We start from the raw sequence: 16,130 nt of genomic DNA, 5'->3' as shown, positions 1-16,130 counted from the left end.
ATTTATTTGTTGTTATCGGCTTATATCAATGCCTTCATATTTTGTATAATCAGAGTTAGAGATATCGACGTATAAACTGAGTGATATTGTATCAGACAGTTATCACACCGTTATATATTATCACTTTTTTTATAAGAAGAATAATATATGCATCGTATATTTCTTTCTTCAAAAGGTCTTTTATATTCACTGCTGAGCTCCGTAATGAAACATGAAACGGCTAACACCATCTTAATTAAGCCATCTGTTCTTCCTTCTTTTGTGAAACCACAGAATAACACTTTATATTTTTAAAATATCAATTTATTTCAGTTGTCTCAAATGATCTTCACTTGAATCTGTATTTCGTCTACATGCTTCTTGTTCACAGCCCCGCTTCCTGACTAAACTGCAACTCTCGACTCTAAACCTCCCGACCTCCTGACCTCAGTTCCGTTACGTCACCATTCAAAGAGCACGTATTCCTAACGTGTGACCTATCAACGCCTGCCTGCCCAATGTTAGTTTGTTTATTTAACCTAGCTAATTAATGTAAACATCTTTAGCTAAAACCTATTTCTATACCTCGTTCTATAAACAATAAATAACACCCACTATGAATTATTTAAGAATATCATTGAATAGATAGGTAAATCGCTAGACGGACAGATAGATCGATAATAACTAATTAACTTTTAACACTGTTAATTATCCAACATATAAACTAATAAAAGAAAATATGAAAATACTTTGCAACGAAACTACTAGCAACGCGAGGTAGTTTATTAGTGAATCTTGTTTTAATTATACGAATTTCTAACATTAAAACGGAGACTTAAGAAGAATATGTCACAGGTGCATGGTTTAAATAAAACTGATTTGCAAAATATTCCAAGTGTATTTTTTGGAAAAATGGATGTTATTTTATTAGGTTCAAACAACTAAGCGAAAATTAGTCACAAAATGCCAAGAAAAGCGTAATTTAAACGAATATGCTAAGCTTGTTTGCCTTAAAGTTTGATTGACCACGACCACGACAGTTATTCTTTTTTACGATTTTTCTGGCTATCTTTTTGATTCGCCGATGAATTATTTTTAGTTTTAATTCAGCCCTAACAATCCTGCATCCACTTTTACTAATAAAACATTGTTTCATGCAAAACTGTTTTTGTGGCTATTATTTATTTTTACAAATCGAAATCTTAGATAAGAATCACGAATATGATGGTATTTCCTTATAAAAAAAGTCTAGCACAATAATGTCAGTTACAATAACTCTGACATCATTTTAAACTTCAATATTATGTATATTTGAAATATAATACATGTAAACTCTTACTATATATGATTGCACTAAGTAAATGATATTGGCTTCACTTACTAGGTGTAAGATTTATAATGTTATATAACTGACTTTCTTGTTTGACAATGATTTTGTTACATATGTTCTCTTATAAAACTTTAACAAATACTGTACACCAGTACAAGGTTAACTGATAAATGCTATGCTGATTTAGTGCGTCAATCTACATAGAAACGATGTGTATAACTTCCGTAGTCGCATATCTAGTATAAACATTTTAATAGGATATTTTAAAATTGATAATAGTCAATAAACCATACGATCGATTAATAACTTGGAGACAATCAATGTGCTCTTATATATTTCGCTATTTTTTTTAATTATCTTAATTCTCCATACGCACATTGCTAGTCTGGTATGTTACTTGATTTAATAAGTCTGTTGAAACATTACTGGCGTGGTCAAATTGAATGTAATGATTTGTTTAAGCGATTGTGTTTCGGAATTATTGACTTTTATGTTACAAGAGAAAAAATTAGTACAAATACAGATACACTTTTTTTGTTTTAGGAATAACGAATTACAGTTACATTGAAACGCTTTAGTTGTAGATTTCCTTTGTGTTAAAGAAGCGTTCTCAAATGAGACCTCTTACACATAATTATGCTATCCTTTTTTACATAAACAACACCACTTATCAAGGCCAAGAGGCCACCCGATGATAATAGTTAAAGAGTATACACGAGAAATTGGACAATGTAGTAATCGCTAGTAAGGGGAAATCGGTAAATGTGTTAACTTATATAGACCTGCTCATCAAAAACTTGTTTACGTTAGACTTGAAGACAACCATATTGCAGTCAGCGTGAAAGCGGGAAAACGGTAGACAATTCAATAGGCGTGCAGTTCTAAGAAAGAAGCTTTGTTTATGAAATCTCCGTTTAGGTTTAGGCACAGATAAAGAGTGGGGGAAATTAGTGATAGTGTTCTCTGCTATACGGGTGTTTGTTGTGAAAATTTGGCGCTCAGTCGAGCACTTGCCATAAAAATAATGGTAAAGCAGAGACAAACTCGCAACATCTCTTCTGTGAGATAGAGGTTGCAGGGAAGAGAAAAGGGCATCCCTTACGAGGCTACGAATTCTATTTTGAACCCTATCAAGGCGGGATAAGTCCTTTCTAGCAGCTCCTGCCCAGATGTGGCAACAGTACTCCATCCTTGGACATACCTGGCTTTTATATATATAGGTAATTGCATCAGCAGTGATATATCTACTGGATCGATAGAAGGACCCCACCATTTGTCCAGCGCCCTTGGCAACGGATTTAATGTATGTGTTCCATTTCAGATCAGGAGTAAAGGTCAAACCCAGAAGCTTGTCAAAACATGAGGCCTTCCCATGACGATAGCCATTCATTTCAATTGATGCCAGATGGGATCAGAACGTTGATGATGTAAAGATAAAAGCTTGATTTTAGATGCATTACAAGTAACAATCACCTCTTTCCCCATTGTACCATTGCTTAAGATCAGAGGAGAGAGAATCGGAGAGAACTTGCTCGTTTAGCATAAATGTCTATGAATGATGTAAGGATGTTATTTGGAAGATCATTAATGTAGATCAGGAAGAGTGTTGGGCCCGGGATGGACACCCGAGCGACCCCAGCATTAATACTGTGATCTTCTGATTTCTGCGCATCAACCACTACACTTATGAACGTATCAGAGAGAATCTCTGATTATAAACTGCTGTATATAAAACAGCAAATATTAAAGAAACATGCAATAACGAGAAAAACAACTTCAAATGCTGCCCGTGTTTGGAATATTGTAGTCATATCTAGGGAAATAAATATACACGTGCATATTATGATCGCAATAATCTGTGGGGAATTACGTTGACACATTGTTTTTATAGCAAATAGCGTTTTTTATATATTAACACACATCTTATGATTTTTATGTATCTTTTTCCCTATATATATATATATATATATGTATGCATGTATATATATACATATATATATATATATATATATATATATATATATATATATATATATATATATATACACACACACACATATATATATATATATGTATATATATATATATATATATATATATCAGAGAAGGCATAAAATAAAACGATTGCAAAAGAAGTCATGAAACAAAGCTATTAATATTACAAATGCAGTTGTTATTGTGAAATTTCCTCGTTGCGTCCAGATTAACGTGTCCGTGCGGCTTCTTATACTTCATAATTTTGCAATAGAAAAACTACGTCAGGCGTTGCTAAATATTGCTGACGAGATAAGTGAAGCGTGGTTCTCAGAATTGCAGCGATTTGAATAACGTGAGAGCCAAATCAATTTTTGCGGTTTGATCTTGAAGGAACTGGCAAAGGTTTCAACAACAGGCAAATAAATGTAGCATTTAGATAGGATTACTCACATCTCTTATCCTAATGTTCAGCCAATTAGACACTGGGAATTAATATATATATATATATATATATATATATATATATATATATATATATATATATATATATATATATATATATATATATATATACTTCCATTAACTTATGTTTCGAATATCGCCCATTGTTTTTGTTGTATTTGTTATGTCTTTCTATCAGTCGTAGACTTCAAGTCGTAAAACGGAAGAATTGAGATTGCAAATAGCACATTGCAATATTGAGCGAATAAAGCCATTGCTTGATAGAAACTTAAGTGATACGGCAAAGGCCAGGGTGAGATTCCAATGGAAGTGTCAAAACTATATTACCTTCAGACTGACATTTTCTCTCTCTTTTCATTTCAAAGTATTATATTTTCATTTCGTCTTACTTCCAAAATAATTACATTTTCTTTGAATGACCATTTTCTGAATACAATTGTCAAAGAAAAGGTTGTAGCCAATTTAATTTCATTATCACTGGATACTACTAACAAATACTTCTTCTTGCCACTGGGCTCAGACAGTGATGATTCAGTAGTGTTGTTAGCGATTGCGCAGTACACGAGCAGTTGCCCTTACAGGAGGTATCCTTTGTCATTCGGGACTGAAAGGAGGCATCTAGTGGATATAAATAGGTCCTATCATAATATTAATATGAAGAAAGTTTACTTGATATTACTGCTTATACATATATAACGTTCTTTTATTTTCGCCAAGATTATGACGGCGATTTGGTAAGATTGTTCATTTATTTTCTATTATAAAATATTTTTTTTTATAAATTATTCATGTTTAGTACATGAAGTAAATGTATTAGGTGGGGGCAGAAATATTTTCGTTTTTTACGCATATATGCACCCCCCCATATATATATATATATATATATATATATATATATATATATATATATATATATATATATATATATATATATAGACAGAGAGACAGAGACAGAGACAGAAAGAGAGAGAGAAAGAGGGAGGGGGAGCGATATACATCGGATAATAAACACTATTTTTGCCCCAACCTGATACATTTACTTTTACTACACATAAATAAATTATCGAAACTATTTATTTCATAACACTCTCGGCTAGATGGGCACTATTTATACTTAAACCCTTACTCTCTTTCGAATGTAGTTATTCCACTGATTTACTTATTTACAAACACATACATATTTACTGATATATATATATATATATATATATATATATATATATATATATATATATATATATATATATATTATGTATAGACCATCGTATGACGATTAGATAACTGTCTGACGTAAAGAACATTTAAAATTAAAATGTTTAAATTCAACGTACTGTTAATTCTAGCCGAATGGATACCGTATTTACTAATCGATCCAGAGTGTTGCCGACTTCGAATCTCTCGACTGGTGTTAATCGTGACACCCGGCACAGAATGTTCCAGAAAGAATGAAACCATAATTTCTGTATGTATTTAATTATTTTGAACTCATTCCATTTGTGATTTTTACCAAGGAATTCTGCCTTTTGGATCATTTTGGACCATCTTCCAGTTACTTTATTCCTTTGGAACTTACCTGTTGGATTGGAAGTTTTTACTTCGACTGTCTTTGGATTTTACCATTCTTGGATTTTTTCCCTCCACCGGACTATCCATTCATGAGAACTCTTTTTATCATTTTTTCTTTTACCTAAAAGATCTGTGACTTAGATGTGGTTTCATTAAATACTTTTCCATGCAAAATCCGATCCCGCATTTTGCTAATTCCTGCCCTCTGATGAGAAGGATGGTATTTCTTCGAAACTCCGCGGATTAAGGACTATCCGCTTATTTTGTCCTTCCTTTTTAAAATTAAATATGTTTTTAACTCTTTTTCAAGAGGTTTTTTAACATGTTTTATTAATCATTTGCTCATATTATAAGCTCTATTTCCTTTTCGGTTTTATTGAGCTTTTACATCTGGTTGAGATTACTTTACTTGTAAATATTAACTCTTTAATATTTATAATATATTTTAAGCTTACCATTTTGATTACCTTGGTAAACTTGTTGTAATTTATATATATATATATATATATATATATATATATATATATAAATATATATATATATATACACACACACATATATGTGTGTGTGTATATATATATATATATACATATATATATATATATATATAGTCATCAACATACAGTACTGTTTCGCTGTTTCACAGCTCATCAGTGCGGCTAGACAGGCAACTACCTCAAGCCAGGATTGAAACCCGACCGTTTATACGGCAGTCAAGGCTTCTAACCATTACGCTATTGGCGGCTGCTTGAACGAGTAGTGAGTTTAACGATGTTTTGATATCATCCGATATATATATATATATATATATACATATATATATATATATATATATATATATATATGTATATATGTATATATGTATATATGTATATATGTATATATATATATATATATATATATATATATATACACACACAATGTTATTCTTTCGCTATTTTGGATGTTTCAATTTCTTTCATAATACAATTAATGTTCAGATTCAGTATACTAGACTTCATCTTGTCTATACTTGATCAGTGAAAAAATATTTTGCTTGACGTCAGATACACGTTATAATTATACATTGAAATATTTTCAATCACTATTTTTATATGTTTTAAAAGCATAAACTAAACGTGGGTCTATTTACGTTCTATTTACACTACTTTAGTTATATATAGTTAAATAGATTCTTTTTTTCACAATTGTTACTCAACTTTTTATTTTGCATGAAATTAGTATTTTTTTTATTATTGTTCATGTCCTACTAATATTCATGTGTTTACATGTAAAGAATTAACTCGGAAACAAATTAAGGGATCATTATGAGTTTACAAATAAAGCTGTTTGGTGCGCTATGTTTTACGTTTCATACATTTGTTTTTTATATTCGAAAGGAATCAAAATATTGACGGAAGAAATTCAGGAGATCTCATATGCCTCCAATGCTTGTAGCATTTAGCAATCGATGCACTAATAAATATTCACCAAATTGCAAACCTGTGTTTTTAAAGGCGGTATATAGGTATTAGACTTGCACGCTATCCGTTTTTAAGTGTAATTACCATTTAGAATTCTGTTTTGATTTCATTAAAACATTATTTAAGCTGTGACCTATTTTCCTCATGCCAAACTGTCTATTTAATTAAAGCTTTTTATTATTATTATTATTATTATTATTATTATTATTATTATTATTATTATTATTGGCTCACATGGAGCTTTCACACAAGTCAATAAACGATCTGATTGGAAACCTGTGGTGTTCTCTGGAGGCTGAGTGACAACACGTCTCCTCAGACGTCCAGTTCTCTCAACCTCCTTCGATAGCATTTGCAAATTAATTTGCATCATCGCCACATCCTCTTACCATTGATTTCTCGCCGGCAGTGACCATTGGTTTATACTGATATTTGATTGACATTAATTCTCCTCAAAGTCTTAGTTCTATTTGCGTTTGTCCAATCGAGGTCTGGCTGGCGCTCTATCCTCGGTCTTTCAGTCCTTGACGCTTCTCGGCTCTTTGGTGTCACTGCTTTATTGGGAGGAGCGATGATGAAACCATGGGGGATGCATGATGGGGGTGTAGAACATAGATATGCAGCTTCCGTGTTCTTCATTCCCTGTAACACTTATTCGTTATATTGTATTCTTGTATTATTCTCCGAATTCAAGGGTTTTCATTAATATTTCAGTCGTTTTCATTATCGTTAGTCGCTGTACCTTTACAGTTATTACTCGGATTCCAATTTCTGACATTCTTTATTCGAAGTTTTTTTCGGAATTCTTACTAGTGCGCCTACTATTATCGGTACGATTTTTATTTTCTTCATCATCCAAATCCCTTTTAACTCTCTGGCTAGCTCTGTGTATTTGCTTCGTTTCTCCTTTTCTTTCATACTCACCCTGTGGTCAGCTGGAACAGCAAAGTCTATGATTTGACCGAATTTTTCTTTCTTGATAATTATTACGACATCTGGTCTTCTTGCTTGGATTGGTTTGTCCGTCTGTATGTCCATGCCCAATAGGATTTTGTGGTTCTCGTTTCCGTGTGTTGTTGCGGGTTTATGCTGTACCATTTGTTTGTACGCTCAAAATGCAGTCGTTTCACAATTCCCAGTGCACCGCCCTCCCCACTTGGTCGTGCCAGTTTTTGTATTCGTTTTGGGCCAGTTTGCTGCATTCATTTACTATATGGTTTATTGTTTCGTCTCTTTGTCCACGGAGTCTGCATTTGCAGTTTTCATGTGTTTTATCGATTCTTGCTTTGATACGGTTCTTATCGAGTTATCTTGTGCTGTAGTTATTAGAGATTCGGTTTCTCGGTGTATATGCCCTTTTCGCATCCATATCCAGCCATTTTCGTTATTCTTATCTCTTGCCATTCTTATGAATCTTCCGTGGAGCTGTTTGTCTTCCCACTTCTCTTTTTTTCATTTTGTCATTTGTCTCTCTGTTTTCTGTTTGGTTGTTTTTTCAGTGTCTCTCGCTGCCATAATTAACGTTTCCGTGTTTTGCATTATGTATTTTTCCAGTTCTTTTTTCGTGTCCTTCACACAGTCTTCTATACAGATCAGTCCTCTCCCGTTGTCTTTCCTTTTCGCGTAGAGTCTGTAAATCTCGTCCTTTGGGTGTAGTGCATTATGCATAGTCATTATTTTCCTGGTTTTTCTTCTTTTGTCCACCCTATAAACGGCCCAGAATATCTTACTAGTGATACTGCCCATGTACTTATATCTTTTATTAGGTTTCTTCTACATAATTTCTTTCCAGGAGTTTTCTTGTTCTCTTGAGGTATTCCTTTCCAATTTTCTCTTTCATTTCTGTTGCTCTGATGGTGTCCGCTTCCAGAATTCCCAAGTATTTATAGTCGTCTTGTTCCCCTAGTGCCCTCATTTCTGTTTGGTTGGGTAGTTCTATGCCTTCTGTCGTTTCCAGTTTTCCCTTTCTTATAACTAGTTGTGCGCACTTTTCCATTCCAAATTCCATTTGAATATCTTGGCTGAAGATCCTGGTAGTGTTAATTAGTGCCTCTACTTCTTTTTTTTTGTCCTTGCAAAAAATTTCAGATCGTCCATGTACATCAGGTTGTTCATTTTTTTTCCTCTATATTGGAGAACTTGTATCTGGCATGACACTTATTATTATTATTATTATTATTATTATTATTATTATTATTATTATTATTATTATTATTATTATTAAAACAAATTAAAAAAACAACCTACTTTTAGTGATTGCAAGGGCAGATATTGAATGGATGGTTAGGAATGAAATGAATAACGAATGTAAAATTGATTAAACAAGCTCTGATGAAAGAACTGAGAGAGTGGAAGTGCAGAAGGGAAACATAAGCGATGATGTGAGGCGGACAACCTAGGAGGTATGGAATCATATGGTTAGGGGAAGTAATAAGAAAGAGTTTGAAGGATCTAAGGCAGATGAGATGATTGACTCTGAGACAATGGAGGCAGTTAAAGGAGCAGATGTATGTTGAAGTGGTGATAATGTTCGAACTTTGACTTCTGTAGAAAAAATAAGTACTTCAGAAGTTAAGAGAGGTTCTTTTTAAAGACGATATCATAGAGATTCCAAGTATAAAGAGTATTGATAGGCGGATGGTAGAAAACGAGATAAAGATAAGTCAAGGAGTAATTCACAACATCATGGGAAAGAACATATCGATTACGAAACTTAACATGTCTCTCTATTCAGCGTCATACGTTATTGCGAGTCGTCTTGGCTATTACAGAAGAAAAAAAGGGAGAAATGAAGGATAGAAACCCACACTGGCAGAGGCGGCTTGAAGAAAGTATTAAGTTAGACATTGAAAAGAAAGAATTAAATTAGGCATTGGTAGAATCGAAGAAATAAGAAAAGGAGATAAACTAGGACGGTAAGCCATGGACGAGCTTGAAAGGAGGTATAGATTGCTGGAAAAAGAAACGATGAACGTTCTAACAATGTTGAAAGAAAAGGTCTACACTGGGGGTATAAAAATTAGGAACTTTGTTGAAAATGTGTTGCATTTCGGCAGAATAACCTTTTCCGGAACAATCAGTCTCAGCTGTATAAATAAGCAAATGGGAGTAAACAGGCGGGAAATAACAACACTCCAAATGCAAAAGATGCAAGGACTTCTGGAGTGGGGTTTGGGCTGTCGAAGGGCGATATAATGAGAAGGCTATCTGTTTGGGAAAGGTCAGAGAAAGGCAATCAGAAATGCAGCAGATGAAGAACGTTGAGATAACCATCGATGACGTTAAGGCTGGCATAAGATGACAAACTGGAAGACACGTGGTCCGGATGGAGTGATGATGGGCTTCTGGTTTAAACATTTTTATGCCTTTATCCACTTATAGCTGCTGCTCTGCAAAGGGTTGCAGAGTCGGGGGGTGTCCCTGATTGGCCTGTGAAGGGAAGAACGGCAATGATTAGGAAAGGTCCTGCAAAAGGTATATATGTCAATAATTATAGACCAATTACATGTCTGCCATTGATGTGGGAACTGTTGACTGGAAAATTTGCGGAGAAAATTTATGAACATCTAGAGAGTAATGATCTTTTTCCTGACGAACAAAAGGGGTGCTGGAAACGCTCGAGAGGTACTAAAGAGCAACTACTAATTGATAAAACAATAATGCAGGGTACGAAGAAGAAGAAGAAGAGGAATCTGGGTATAGCATGGATCGATTACAGAAAGGCTTATGGCATGGTTCCTCATTCATGAATACGTGAAACACTATGGATGATTTAGGTTGCTGAGAATGTGGTAGGGCTTTTGGGGGCAAGTATGGACCAATGAAAAACGGTGCTGACAACAACGAGAGAGGAGATGGGAAGATTGGCATTAAGGGTAGGGTATTTTAAGGAGATTTATTATCTGCACGTCTTTTTGTAATGATAATGATGCCACTGAGCATCCTCTTGAAGAGAGAAAAACTGGGGCATTACTTTGAAGCTGGTGATAGACGTCTCAACAATCTACTGTTTATTGATGATTTGAAAATATTCGGTAGAAATTAAAAGGAAATGAAGAGACTGGTAGAACTCAGAAGATATTGGGATGGAGTTTGGGATTAGTAAATGTGCAGTGCTGGTGATGAAAAGAGAAGCAAAGATTCATTCGAATAGAATAGTGCTGCCGAATGGATCCATCATGAAAGAAATAGAAGATACAGGGTATAAGTAGTTGGGAGTGCTGGAGAGTGTAAGCATCATGAACAGAGAAATGAAGGAGAAAGTAAGGAACGAGTATCTTAGAAGAATGAAACTAATTGCAAAGTCGAAAATGCATGGACGAAATCTAATGAAAGCAGTAAATGCATGGGCAGTCAGTGTTTTGAGATACAGTGCAGGAATTTTAGAATGGTCTGACAAGGATTTACATGCCATGGATATCAAAACAAGAAAATTGTTAGCAATGTTTTGTATATTTCACATTCGAAGTAGCGTAGCAAGACTGTATCAAAAGAGGAACTATGGTGGGGGAAGATTGAAAAGCGTAAAAGATTGTGTTAGAACCGAGGAGATGTCGTTGAAGAGGCATGTGGTTAGAAGTGAGGGGTGACTTCTTAAGGTTGTGGCCAATGAAGTGGAAGTATATGAGACCAGGGCCGATTATGTGAAAGGGCAGAGAAACTGGCTAGGAAGAAATGCACGGAACTTCTCCCATGATATAGCAGAAGTGGCGGATGAAAGATCATGGAAATGGCTTAGAGCTGGGTATCTGGCAAAGAGTACTGAAGCTTTTGTTTGTGTAGCACAATAGCAAGCATTAGGAACATGATTGTTCACAAAAGTGGTTCTAGGAGAGGAAGTTGCTGTAGAATGCAGCAAGGTGTTGTGGGCTGGCCCAGAGAAGGTACCGCAAAAACCCGATCGCATGGGACTCCGGATATATTGGGAGGTGTGTAAGAGGGTTGAGGTGAAGTGTGCTGGAAAATGGTTTGAGGAGGTGCCTGATGAACTGAGAACAAGTGAGGATGGCAAGGTAGAGGTATGGTGGGGCAAAAGTGTCATAACGACCAAGCAATTGGAATATAATTGTCCGGATTTGGTCGTCATTGACAAGGTCTAAAAGAACTGGCAGATTGTAGATTCTCAGTATCCTGGGACAGGAATGTGAGAGAGAAGGAGAATGAGAAATGGAGCAATTATGCTCCATTGGCCTTGGAGATAAGGCGTATACACGGGGTAAATACACAAATAATCCCGGTCGTAGTTGGAGCACTAGGAGTAGTATCAAGTCGTCTGGAAGGGCAATTGAAAAAAAAAAAAACTCCCCAAGGTTTTAATCGGCCTTCAAACCTCTGCCATTATAGGTACCACCAACATCTTTAGGAAAACCCTTGATCTTAGAAGCTCCTGGTTTTAAGCCGGGATTAAGAGAAATCCTCTGGAAATGAATATCATCCCTTTCCAGAGAGGCCTTCATAAACGAAATCAGAATTATTATTATTAGTATTATTATTATTATTTTAGTAGTAGCAGTAGTAGTAGTAGTAGTAGTAGTAGTAGTAGTAGTAGTAGATTTGCGACGATATATCTCAATCGGAATCGGATATCAGAAAAATCGAAACGTTTTAATGTATCAAATCGGTATCAGAATCTGAAAAAAATGTTATTGGCCAAACGATGCCGTAATTATGCTACTTTTCTTTAAATTGTTTAAAACCAACTCTATCAGTGCTGGTAGTCATGATAAAATAATACATATTTATTCATTTTAAACTACCAGTCGAGCTAAGCTCTATCAATGTCTCTCACAATTGTGGTTGTACATTTAAGAAAATATATGCACACTTAACATGTATTTGTATGATAATCAGCAAGAAATAACGATTTTGTATTTAAATATTTTTAACTTGAAGAAGAATATAAATCGGAACCCGTAATTGTATCGGAATCGGGAAAATGTTATATCTTACCATCATTAGTTACTATTATTATGAATGTTGATATATATAGAAGTATTATTTAGTTATAATTCTCATATATAAAAAAATAGACATAATGCATAATATTTAATAGCCATTACCATAGTGAAAATGTCCATTAGTGTTTAACAAGAAGGCTGCTTAAAAAGCAAAAAACAAATTAACACGAAATGTCTTTTTTTATAATTAGATCATTGTTCTATCAACATTATCTAAATCTTCTGCTTCTATCATCAATATATTTTTCACCAACTTCTTTCGCAAAGAGTCTAACGACACTTTCAGATCATATCTGTGTTAGAATCTTTGCTATTAGCTTCAGTCTTAAATGTCCGTATTTTTATAGAAATGTGTTTATACAGAATTCCAAGTCGCTGGTGCTGCTCGTCATTGGCTTAAAGTGTTGTTTCGCAGTATTGTCTCCAAAACTTCCAAAGCATATAGCCGGTTTTGCAGAAATTTGGTTTATAAGACTTTAAGCCGTTTTAAATGAAAATCAGGTTTTCATGATTCATGCATTACATGTGTTTCTATTTATTATAAGATACAAATGCTATAATATATTTAAAATATAAAGTAATAAACAATGTAAAAAGTGTCACAAATATAATTGGGCGTAGTAGTCTAACAAAAACAATTATTCAATTAGTAAAAAAATAATAATAATCAATTAATCGAGATTCAATATTCATCAAAAATATGCTAACCTTCATGAACTTACTCGCATATCCATGATTGCATATATACAAAGTCTGTTTTCGTATTGTTAAATAAAAAAATATATTGTTTTAATGTTAAGATAATTTCGACGTAAAATATAAATAAGTATACATATGAACAGATATATGGAAATAAATATCTTTACAATATTTGATTAAATAAATATAACAAGTATTTTATAACTTAAGATACTATGGTTTAATTATTACGTAATCATCAGGGTAGCAAAGGATTAGTACTAGTATGGTGACTCGAATTCAAGAATATATATATATATATACATACATATAAATATATATATATATATATATATATATATATATATATATATATATATATATATATATATATATATATACCATGGACTATTCTGTCAATTTCAATGTATGAGCTTCTGCGAAAACAACCACTGTACTCGGAAATCTGCAGAGATGATTTTATTATAGTGCAAGAACGTTGTGGAAAACGTACGACATGCGAATTTCTGCTGACATTTGTTGATGGAGATGCCTGCTAAAAGAAAGAGTATATAGTAGATCGCAGGTTTTTACATCAGAGTTTCTTCTATATGCATGTCTTAACGAGAGATGCTCTCCCAATATATAAATCCGCCACAATATACTGTAAGAGCCACATTTAATGTGACCTATACCTTTGACCGTGATTTTGAAAATAGTATTTAACACGCCTATGTCGCAGGAAATAAGCCTGTCATGGTCAGGATTGGCCATGTAATGTCGGAGTATATGCATATACCGAGGTATGACTATATGAGTATTACATATACCTAGGCTATGACTTGAACGTTGACCGATACCTTGCAAAATGATGTGTACTATCTGTAGACTTGAGACGATAATCATAATACTTTCGGTAGTGATGTGGGCTGTAGAAGAGTTGCACACACAGATACGCACACTACCTACGAATTCTACAACCTGGTATATATATATATATATATATATATATATATATATATATATATATAGAGAGAGAGAGAGAGAGAGAGAGAGAGAGAGAGTGAGAGAGACAGGGAGAGAGAGAGACAGGGAGAGAGATAGATAGAGCGCCAGAGAGAGAGAGAGAGAGAGAGAGAGAGAGAGATAGAAAGACATATATATATATATATATATAATTATAGAGAGAGAGAGATAAAGGGAGAAAGACATAGATATAGCTTATATATATATATAAATATATATATATAAAAGCGAAAATGGGTGTATGTATGTATTATGTTTGTTTTTATGTGTGTGTGTTTGTGTGTCTGCTAAAAACAAACTTGGTATCATATCGAAGTGCATCATTCGCCCGACAAATATCGGAAAATTGGTCAAAAATATCTATTTTCCACCCCGAAATGGAAAATTTTCTACGGGGGGGGGGGTCAACGACGATCGGTTCTACGCATGCGTCAGATGACGTCATGACCTGATTTAGTTTAAATAGATGAAGAACTGACACAGTTTTATGTACGTCACTTTAGCTCAGTTGGTTAGCGCGTTGGGTCATTATCTAAGCGTTCTGGGTTCGGATCGTGGTTTGAGATGTCTTTTTTTTTTTGTTCGATTTTTTAAATTTAGATATTGAACCAATGTTATTTAAGCAATTTTTCACGTAACGTTCGTTTTTCCGTTATTTTTTTGTTTTGTTTTTTTTTACTTCGCTTATTCTTATATTTCAATTTACACCCCCGGTCGACCAGGCACACCCAAAAACCTCCGGGTGCCCACCGATTTTTTTAAATTTTTATATCGACACATGCTTCTTTAATCCATTTTTCACGTGTTTTTCTTTTTTTTTGGGGGGGGTGGTTATCGCTTGTTTTTCTGTTTTCTTTTTTGTTTTTCCGATTTTTACATTCAACATCGTGCGTTTGCCTTACGTTAGTTATTTTCTGCTTTTTTCGATGTTTTGATTACCCCCCGGGTACCCCCCACCGCTTCGTTCTTATGTTTTCTTTTTTTACTTCGCTTATTCTTAGGTTTTCATAAACACCCCAACCCCATCCAAACACTCGGGCAACGCTGGGAATAAAAAATGAATAAGCGAAGTAAATAAAAGAAAACAGAAACACAAACGTTAAAACTTATCTAAAAAATAAAGCAGGGCGGGGGGCCCTGCTTTATTTTTTAGATAAGTTTTAACGTTTGTGTTTCTGTTTTCTTTTATTTACTTCGCTTATTCATTTTTTTTGGGGGGGGGTATTTATCAGAATGTTTAACGTTCGTTTTTCTGTTTTTTATTTGTTTTTGTTTTTCAGATTTTTACATTTAACATCGTTCGGGTCCTTACGTTAATTTTTTTGTGTTTTTTTTACTTCGCTTTAATTTACCCGACCTTTACAGAACTTGGCTTCTAGCCAAAAACTAGGTCAAGCATAACTCAACTTGTCGTTGTCGCACCTGCTTTTTTCTGTTTGTAAACGTCAACTTAACACACTTATCACTTTATCTGTTCCCGTGGTCGAGATGGTTAGGTCGAAGGGCTTTTTTCACCCATTTCCTTTTCACCTCCGCATCAAAGGTTCGTGGTTCATGCCTACTCTCCTACTAAAACATTTTTTTTCTTTTACACTTCCAAACATCCGGGGAACGTTTTTTTTAACAACGTTGTTTTAATCTACCCCCCTCAACAACACACGTCTCCAAACACCCGGGTAACGCTAAGTACCC

The sequence above is a fragment of the Euprymna scolopes genome, chromosome 6, assembly GCF_053919585.1.
Source record: "Euprymna scolopes isolate OS-2025 chromosome 6, ASM5391958v1, whole genome shotgun sequence".
In the NCBI taxonomy this organism is placed as follows: domain Eukaryota; kingdom Metazoa; phylum Mollusca; class Cephalopoda; order Sepiida; family Sepiolidae; genus Euprymna; species Euprymna scolopes.
The sequence above is the reverse complement of the archived record's forward strand: the minus strand, read 5'-3'. Positions refer to the sequence as shown.